Source organism: Lepidochelys kempii, chromosome 1, assembly GCF_965140285.1.
Source record: "Lepidochelys kempii isolate rLepKem1 chromosome 1, rLepKem1.hap1, whole genome shotgun sequence".
NCBI lineage: Eukaryota > Metazoa > Chordata > Testudines > Cheloniidae > Lepidochelys > Lepidochelys kempii.
This window is the reverse complement of record NC_136380.1, coordinates 329,281,368-329,291,648: the sequence shown is the minus strand read 5'-3', so window position 1 is coordinate 329,291,648 and position 10,281 is coordinate 329,281,368. Positions and strand designations below refer to the sequence as shown.

General features: G+C 45.4%; 2 protein-coding genes across 4 annotated transcripts in view; one reads left to right on the top strand and one right to left on the bottom strand.

The window, feature by feature from the left end:
* The window catches only part of LOC140905374 (uncharacterized), a 36,060-nt gene that overhangs the window by 15,937 nt on the left and 9,842 nt on the right, over positions 1-10,281 (top strand). The gene's annotated exons all lie outside the window — the stretch shown is intronic.
* The window catches only part of PTPN12 (protein tyrosine phosphatase non-receptor type 12), a 150,578-nt gene continuing 150,447 nt past the window's right edge, over positions 10,151-10,281 (bottom strand). Inside the window, exon 19 of the transcript XR_012156837.2 lies at positions 10,151-10,257. The gene's annotated coding sequence lies outside the window, so the exon portion shown is untranslated. The remainder of the gene's footprint in view (positions 10,258-10,281) is intronic.

The window sequence follows — 10,281 nt, the reverse complement described above, 5'->3', positions numbered from 1 at the left end:
TTGAAGTTGTCATTTGCTTTCAGTCTTCAAAACTCCATTGAGGAGCGTGGATCAATTGTTGCAGGCTGTCCAGAGACTCAAGAGGCTAACACTACATGGAGTTTATACTCTGTTCACTTTTAGGAGGTTTTCTTGGAAGCCAAAAGAACTAAAACTGCATATTTGTACAAAACAAAACTTAGATTCTGGAGCACACGAATATAAGGGTGAATTCTGATCAAATTTTTGTGATGGCAAAATATAAAGTATGATCGTCTCTGGTATTGACCAATTTCCATTTATTAGGAGATAGACCCTTAAAGCCACAAAGGGTGTAAATACATAGGCAAATAAATGTGGTGCATGGGCTTGACAAAATATGATCTTAGCCCTTTGACTTATTAAGATCAATTCTCATGTGTGGTCATTAAGCATTTCCCATGCAACATTAGGACTACAGCACTTACAATGAAACTTTATGTGATAGGACCCTTTGGTTCATGCACTTTTGAACAAAACCTCAAATGGAGTAGGTTCCACCCACCCTTCCTTAACCACACGTTCTTAGAGATTATAGGTTGTTCTTCAGGATGGCCTGCATGAAATTCCCTAACAGTCTAGGCCCATAGAGTTTGTAGTAAAACAAAATGTATTATGGCTCAAAGGAAATCATTTACACAATGAAGTGGTGTGCATAGACTGATGTATTGGAACATACTAATGACTAAATTCCTACTCTTGGGTGCTTTGTTTCCAATACAAGATCAGCCCAAACTCCCAAAACTTAAAAGAGTTTTAGTGTTTGGAGACTATAACCATGGGAGATATATAAACTGTGTGGGGCTAAGACTATCTTTCTGATGCATATACAGGGAAAAGCACAATGAACCCCTTTGTCCTACTGTAATACGAATATTAAATGAGGACTTACGTAGAGTTTTGGGCACTGCTGATTCCCCCCCATACCAAAGAGGGGTACATTCTATCCCTTAATGGTAGGCTCAGCAGTCCCTTGTGTCTTTAACCTGTTAGCTCCTTTTTCTCTGCAAATGGTGAAGAAGTTCCCAAACAACTGCTGTGTAAAGTCCGAGACCTTCTTCTGCAGTCATATTAGGAGCACAACAGCCTTGAGCCAAGAAGCAGAAAGTCACATCCTCACATTCCTTCTAAATTATATCAAAAAATGTAATATCGGGCTGGTAAAGCAGTCCTCCTAATAGTACCCACCGTCACCAGATAAGTAAGGAATCTCTTAAGATGTTTAAAGAAAACTGCTTGATAGCATTCTGTCGGGCATGGAATCGCGTATCAACAGTTGTTATCTGTCATCCATTTGATACGCATCCATTTGCGTATCAAATGGATGACAGCTAATGTCTCCTCACCAGCTCCTGCCAGAAGCTTTTTCTGCCCTGAACTAAGTCATCCATTTTCAGTGCTCATTTGGCTAAAATTCAAGATACCAGTTCAGGACAACAAAGTTTATATTATCAGTATTCCTTAGACTTAAAACCCCACCAATTTTTGTTTACCACTATTTCCTTCCTTAGGGGTGCAATATGGGTTGCATTAGTGTTATACCACTTAACCACACCTTCAGTTACAACAAGTCTCTTGCAGAACTGAGAACCTGTTTAACATGTTCTGTACAAGTTATTAGCCCTAGGCAACTACAGCCTGTTCTTTACTTGTACTCACTAGAATCCAGCTCCTATCTGGTGCACTTTTTCCTGGGCTATTTAGTCCTATTCTTCCTGCTTTTGACATACTCACCTCTTACTATGAATGATCTAGAAATCTTTAATCCTTCTGTTTATGATATTTTGGGGGCAAATAGTCTTTCAGATAAGTTATTTTGCTTTTCAGGTGCTCACAAGGTGACTGTGGAGAGTAGTTTGTGACTAGAGCTGATGATTCACTTGGCAATGAAACTGGTTATAAAACCTGAAATTTAGACACATGCTTTTTCAAAACAGCATGTAGTGTGTTCTTCATGTCAGTGGGAAGCATAAAGAAAGGTTATTTACCTTACTGTAGTGAAGGTGAAGGAGGGTGGGATGTGAATACCCATGAGAACACACACCTCAAAGAATTCCAGTTACAATAAAGTCACCTTCCATTCTTCAAGTGCTGGTCCCCAGGTGGGTTTGCTGTGGATGATGCCCAAGCAATGTTTATTAAAAAGAGGCAGGTGCAAGGAAGTTGTGCTCTGCACCACAGTTCACTGAATCGCTGAGCTCAAGGAAGCCTCCTCGGCCAAGGCTTGAATCAGGGCACAGTGCCTGGTAAACGTGAATGGAGCCCTTGGTTGCTGGTCTATAAACTTTAGAGAGTGGGATTCCATGCGAGGAAACCATTGAGGTCACTTGAGCGCTGGTAGAATGAGCCCTGACAGACTTCAGAGGAGGGGCTACTAAAAGCTCATAGCAGAGGAAGATGCAGTTGGAAATCCATTTTGAGAGTCTTTGGGAAGGCATTTCTTCTCCTTTCATCCTCTCAACTTTAGATATGAATAACCTCAGAAGTCTAAGGGCCTTGTCCTGTCCAGGTAAAAGGCCAGATCTGTGTGTGTCAAGGAGTGGAGTTTCTGGTCCTTCCTATTATTATGACAGAAAAAAACAAGAGGAAATAGGCTATCACCAGCAGGAGAGTGAATTTGTGGGGGGGGGGGGTGTGGAGGGTGAGAAAACCTGGATTTGTGCTGGAAATGGCCCACCTGATGATCACTTTAGATAAGCTATTACCAGCAGGACAGTGGGGTGGGAGGAGGTATTTTTTCATATTCTCTGTGTATAAATAAAGTCTGCTGCAGTTTCCACGGCATGCATCCGATGAAGTGAGCTGTAGCTCACGAAAGCTCATGCTCAAATAAATTGGTTAGTCTCTAAGGTGCCACAAGTACTCCTTTTCTTCCTATTATTGTGAGGTTTCAGATAAAATACAGGTAGTGAATCATCTGGTTCAAGTGAAAGTCAGGATTCTGGATACTGTCCAGTCTATGGCTCCTTCCAAAGTAGCTCTCCCTATAAGTTAGGCCATCTGGAGCCCGCTAAGAACATGCATACACCTGTACCCTGACCCCTAAGAGGGCTGAACAGAAGTATTTTGTTCCCTCCAAGGAGGCAGAGTACTTGTTTCCCCCACCCTAACTTGGGCTCTCGGGTTGTCCAAACAGTCATGGAGCAGAATAGGCTACACCAGCCCAGGTCCACTCCTGTCCAACAAGGATGCAGAGAAACTTTATTCCTTTGGCAGAAAGAATGTTTCATTGGCCAGCCTATTACTCTGTATTGCAAAGTACCAAGCACTCATATCAAAATATGATTGTATTAATTACAATAAGCAATCAGAATTTGTCAATAAGCTGCTGGAGAGCCCAATTCTAGGCTATCCTAGATGAAGGGAAGCTGGTGGCCTCGAGACAGCAAACACACCTTTTTACTCCATGGCAACCTTTGTGGTTATGACTCAGAACTCTTGACTGCAGTCATTGGGGTTCCCCATGGAGGTCCAGGTGACAGCTGAAGGTCTCCCCCTCAAGAGTAACAATCTCATCTGTGAGAAAACCAATGAGTTGCTTCACTCATGTAAGTTCTCTCCCGCCACCCTCTGCTCCTTGGGAATATACATCCCAGCAGCTCGCAGGAAATAGTTTAAGCTGCTACTGCATAGATACCAGCCAACCCCTCAGCCATTCTACCACCAGAGGGCCTACAAGCCACTGAGAAAATGCCAGAGAGCACAGCGCAGCAGACAGACCACACTACTGCTATCGGCTCTCTGGGGCCCAGCTGCCTACTAGGACATTTTGATGGCATGCTCAAGAACCCAACCATTGCATGGCAGGTCTCTCCCACCACTTTTAGTGGATGCCTGGTCCATTTCTTTCTGATGTGTCCTTCAGTCTCTTACTTCATCTAAGTCTATTAATTCACACTACGGCATATACTTAATCTGTGAAAAAAAGTTAGGGGTAGAAGAGGTTTCAAAGTGTCTTAAATTAAGTCAGTTACTTAAACATTTAAATATAGATTTAGGAGCCTAAGTGTAGAAACCCATTTTTTTAAATCTTGGCCAGAATACATGGAAGCCAAGGAATTAATGTTTCCATTGCAATCATGGAGTATACAAGCCCTCTGCTGGCCAAATATGGTACCTGTAAATTCCCATAGATATTAATCAAAGACTATTTAGCCTTGGGGATTGAGGATTCCCTTTCAGAAGTACTGGTTTCAAAGACAGTTGGGGGTTGTATTTTTAATGTTTCTATAATTATTTTTTCTACAGCACACAGATTAATTCTTTTATCCCTTTTCTAATGCACATTTACTGTGTAAGCTAAAAAATGACATGTAAAACATATCAGAAAAAGTGTCACATGAAGATGTTAGAAAAAACAATCTACAATAGGGAAAGTAAGCATTCAGATTGTTTCAGTTAAACTAGACACATTTATGGCTAGGTTGGTCTAGTCAGAGCGCTCATTTGTGGGTTGATGAGGGAAACACGAATAATTTTAGCATTGACCAATAAGGATTTACAGAGAACAACAGGCTATGTTTACAATTATGGCAGCATGTAAAGTACAGTGCTACACACGTAGCTACTTGCCACACTGAAAGACTCCAGCAGTGAGTGCCTTTCACTGCAGTGAGGAAAGGTTCCAGCAGGGAGAAACAAGTTAACCCCCCGCCCCCCATGGTCTTCAAGGATTGTCAAGTGGCAACTGCTCTAATTTTGTTTCTTCAGAGGCTGAGAGGTAGGGCCATTGCCTGCTCTCTGCCCATTAGCTAGTATTAACCCAGAATTAAAGACCACAATTAAGTGGGTTGCAGACAAACGGTTAAGTAACCGTTGGATAAACTTTCTACAGTAATTTTACTCCATTGGAGATACGTAGTAATTTGAATTACTATAAAAAGCATTCGCAAAAAGAAAAGGAGGACTTGTGGCACTGTAGAGACTAACCAATTTATTTGAGCATGAGCTTTCGTGCACTACAGCTCACTTCATCGATGAAGTGAGCTTTAGCTCAGGAAAGCTCATGCTCAAATAAATTGGTTAGTCTCTAAGGTGCCACAAGTCCTCCTTTTCCTTTTGCGAATACAGACTAACACGGCTGTTACTCTGAAACCTATAAAAAGCATTGACTTTTATGGTTTAATATGAGAATGCAATGTCACAGTTTAATTTGCTGTGGGAATTACAGTTTTGATCATACAGTTTAGTGATCAAATATAAACATATGAGTGTTTAAATGATGGCACATTCAGTTAAAAGTTAACATGTCCTAGAGCTATATTCCCCAATGGTGACTACTCCAGCAGAAGATAGAAACTTTAAAAACTAAGCACATGGAGTCTGAAATATTTAGTGAGCACTCACAACATTTTGGTTGGAGATAAGACAAAGAACTTTTATTAGCAGCATGATCACTCCGCAGACTCAATCTGCTTCAGTTTTTAGAAACATCTAGTTTGCACTGGAAATACTTAGAGGTTTTAACAGTTATTAGCCTAGTTACTCCCATATATTTGTATCCTTAAAGGGACTAGCATAAAAGCCACCAGACCTACTGGGCCCCTTTCCAATGCAGGTCTGGTGGTAGCTGCACTAGCCAAAGGCAATGCTAAAAGTTTCAGAACTTCTGCAACTTCTGTTGAATGCAGCACAGTGTGCCAAAATTAACAAACTGAAAGTAATATTTGGATCTGACTCTCAGACTGAGGCCAAAAGGGACCATCGTGATAATCTAGTCTGAGCTCCTGCACATCCAGAGGTGGATTAAGAATTATTGGGGCCATGGACACAAAGAACATTTTGGGCCCCCACACCCTGGAGGCCCAGGGACACCAGAACCACAGAGGCCAGGGAGGCCATGTCCTCCTACTTTTGGGAATGGAAGGGCCATGCCGGCCTACTTTTTAACATGGGCATAATAGCCTCAGGCAGGTGCAGAGTGGTGGCGACCTGGGCATAGTCGGTGTTGGCAAGAAGGCAGGGGGGTATTGCCCCTCCCCAAACTGCAAGCCTCAGGCCAGAGGTGACAGGAGGAGCGGTAGTTGCTGCCTCAGGTACAAAGCCCAGGTAGCAGTGGGGGCAGCCTGTCACCGGGAGCTGGGTGCAGGCACTAAGTGAGCCCAGGAGCAGCGTGGTGGTGACAGAGGCTGGGCCAGGAGCAGCAGCAGCTGCACCGGAGGAGCCCTTCCTGCTCGGCTCCTCATAGCCTGTGACCTCCCCAGGTCTCCTCGTCGCCTCCCAGCTAGGGCAGGGCCTCCTCTCCCCACAGAGCGTGTCTGCAGACCCCAGAGAGGGGGAAGGAGGCCAGATCGGAGCCCCCACCCCTGGATCCTACTGGCAGTGGTGTGCCCTACGAGGCAGGGACACAGGTTGGGGGCTGCTCTTGGGCACCTCAGCCCCCGCCCAGGGCAGGTGGAGGGTCTAGGGCTCCCCACAGTGGTGCGGGCTCCCTGGGCTGTTATCACTGTCTGGCTGCAGCTTCTAGCCTGGGGGTAAGAGAAGTAGGGGTCAGGGCCACAGTTCTGGCACTGGTGGCCCCAACACTTGTGCCCAGATTCTGGCACTCCTGCAGCCCCTCTTCCATTATGCATTTTTCCTTGGGGATTTTAAGCATGCCAACAATGATGCCTAACAATTTACCAGTAGAAGAGGACAGATACAATTATACCCACATATAGAACAGATGTTTCAAGAATTTTCACAAATCTGTTAGTTTTACATAATAAATCCAAAGCTACTTCTAATGACTGTCATCGCCCATTTCTGGGATGTACTGTAGAAACAAGAACAATGGAGATTATTTACTTAACGGAACAATAGTTCCTTTTGGTTTTGTCAAGTTATAGCCAAATTCAGCAAAAGCTTTTGATCAGAATGATACAGTAGTTTAACTGTTTTAAGAATGGAATATTTCCTGGTGAAGTGTAGTTTTTATAGCTCAAGTGACAAGTTTAATGGAAAAACATTTCCAAATCTCAGCAAACATCATGATGGCATTTGTATAAACAGAATAATGAAGACAAAATATACTGAAGTATCTTAAAATAAATACATTAAGTTGTTGAGGTCCATGTTTAAAAGGTATCAAAGCTTAACAAAATTACAAGATAAACACACACAGATGTGGGAAGAGTGCAATGAAGCAGACCTAAAATTTGAATAAACCTAAAATCTACCCTACATCTGATTTATATAAAATATATATTGTTATACAGCATGGCCACAGGGCAGCAGAAGAGTGGTAGAAGGGAACCTTATTCCCTGTAAAGACAAGAAAGTTTGCTATAAATTAATTAGAGCACCTGAAGCCAGTCACATGATAAAAACCCCCTGCTTCGATCAGACAAGAGGAGGAGTTGAAGCAGAGAGCAGTTTGGAGGAGTTGAAACAGAGTGGATTGGTATTGGAGCAGAGAGTAGTTTGGAGGGAAGCAGAGGAGAGTTTGCAGAAGTGCTGCAGTGGGCTAAGATGACCAAGACCCTAGGTAAAGGGATATCTGGTTTGTGCAGAGGGAGGGCAGGAAGCCCCACAAACTGAAGGGCAGGAGAGGGAAGTAGCCCAGGGGAAGGAACCACTAGTTCTAGTGGTTTACCGCTATCCCTAGGGCCCCTGGGTTGGGACTCGGAGTAGAGGGTGGGCCCGGGTCCCTCCCTCTTCACCCCCCTCCTCTACAACACTAGTGGGGCAATTAATACCCCAGTTCAGGGGCAAGAAACGGTGCCCTGAACTCCCCCCCGTTCCCCAAGAAGAGAAAGCACGAGACCTATCATAGTAATGCTGGCAATTTGCCACATGTGGTATCAGGAGTGGGATCGACGCGCTGGGGACTTAAACCAGGGTTAGCCAAAACCCTCCCATCCCTAAGATGGATGACGTGGTCAAGGCCCTAATACAAGCCACCGCAGCCCAGCAGGAGGCTACCCGGGTCCAAGCAACCGCCCAACAGGAGGAGACTCGGATGCAGCAGGAGACTAATTGGCTGTTGATGAATCAGGCTGCCCAGGACCGAGCCCTGCTGCAAGAGCTGGTGAACCAGATGAAGGCCCTTATGGAGCTGAACCGCAACTGCGACGGGACCCGGACCATACGGGCCAGCTACTGCCTACAGAAAATGACACAGGAGGATGATGTGGAGGCATACCTCCTGGCTTTTGAAAGAGCAGCCCTGTGGGAGGCCTGGCCCAGAGATCAGTGGTCTGGTATTCTCACCCAGTTCCTGTGTCGGGAGGCCCAGAAAGTCTACTACGATATGGCCGCAGAGACTACAGCAGATTACCCCCAGCTGAAGGCAGAGATCCTGGGCAGATCCAGAGTAACGACGGCGTTGCGAGCCCAGAGGTTCCATGAGTGGCAGTATACAGAGGACAAGACACCCCGATCGCAATTGTTTGACCTGATTCATCTGACCCAGAAATGGCTGCGCCCTGAGGCCCTCAGCTCTGAGAGGATGATGGAGCTCCTGGTACTGGACTGATATATGAGGAGACAGAAGGGCAGGTCACAACTGGAATGCTGTCCTCGACATGTGAGTTAAAATGTCTGCATGCTGGACAGTGAGCTGGCTGAATGGAATTGGACCCAGAAGACCTCCACCTCCATGATTTATAACCCTGCCTGTAAAAACCTTGCTGTCTCTTGGGAAAGGATGTCCCTCAGACACTGGTGAGGATGAATATTGCATAATCATCTGGAGAAGAAGGGTTAGGGAACGATGGAGATCAGTAGGAACTAGGCCAGTGACCCCTATCCTTACTGAGGGATTTGTGCTGGTCCCGGTACCAATGGTGATCCAAGGATTGAGAACGGTGCTTCGAAGGTGAGGGGGAAGAGGAAGAAGTCCCCAAACCAGGTCTTGAGAAGCCCTAGAAGTCATCTGGTGGGAACTGTGGAGCCACTCCTAAGGAAGAGATAACAGTCAGCCTCATCCTGAGCCCAACACGAAGAAGTCATCAGTGCTGAGGATGAATGAGTAGTCGACGCTGTCAGTACTAGAGCAAACGACAGAGCCAAGACCGAGGTCAGCTGAACCCGATGAAAGTGTCTGTAGTAAGGACATCAGTACTGAAGACACCATCCATGCTGATGAACCTCTCAGTACCACACAGGACTTTGGTTGCGACGCTGCAGTCTTAATCCCAGACAGCGTGGAATGTGGCACTGACAAGTGAGACAGTTCTGCGACCCAACTAGATGTTGCCAGTGGCACGGCAGAAGAGAGAGATGTAGAAGCCATGTCAGCTGACAACCCCTAGACTATAGGGGAATCAGGAACATAAAAGCAAAGCAGGTCTGGTACTGTTCCAATGGCATGGAGACAATTGATGCTAATGCTGTTGTCATTGGTACTAGACTCAACGGGTGCCCAATGGCCAATATGGAGGTGATGATACAGAGTCCAACTGATCTAAATGTGGTACTAAGGAGGGGTTAGATGGGCCAACTCTATAATACGTACTAAAGGACTCTCGGTGCCGGTCAGCACTCCTCTTGGAAGAGGATGAAGAGTCCCTCCAAGTCCTAGAATGGGCCTGGTTAGTCTCATGGGACCTCTTCCTCAAAGGACCTGAGGAAGGAGAATGACCTCTCTTCCTGTTAGGGGATGCACCGCATCTCAACCCAGTAACCACACAGTGTTGGCTACAAAGAATAGTGTATGGCTAGATGACCTTAAGAGATCCCTGGTTCTGAAGCAGTGTTCATGGCCTGCTCTAAGAGGTGCTGTTTCAGACACCAGGCCTCTTGCCACCTTTATCCTCCTCTTAAATAACTGGCATATAGAGCACCTTTCCCAAATGTGCCCCTCTTGCAGACACAACAAAAACCACATGAGCAGGGGGTCACTATTGGGGATAGCTATCCCACACAACAGACAATGTTTAAACCCTGGTAGGGGCATCAAACTATCCATCCTAATTACTATAGCTTAACCTGAGGGTAGCTACATATACAATAAATTCCCAGAGAAACAGAAAAAACAGCGTGAGGTGAAACACCACACAGAATGCTCTGACTCTAGCCTTGGGTGGTGAGAAGGAACTAAAGGTGGGGTGGGTGGTGATGCTCTTTAACAGTGAGGGGAAGGGCTAGAGCACCATCTGAACAGGTACCGCTAAACAAAATTCTCTGGCTTTGGTATGCTGGGCGCACACACACACCTGACTGCAACTGCGTGAAGAACCACCAATTCTACGGAAGTTCCAAGCAGTCTGCTAGATTAACTTCTCATTCTCTAAAGCTCTTCTGTGGATAGCAGTGAGCCTGAAATCAGAGAAAGGGAGGAAA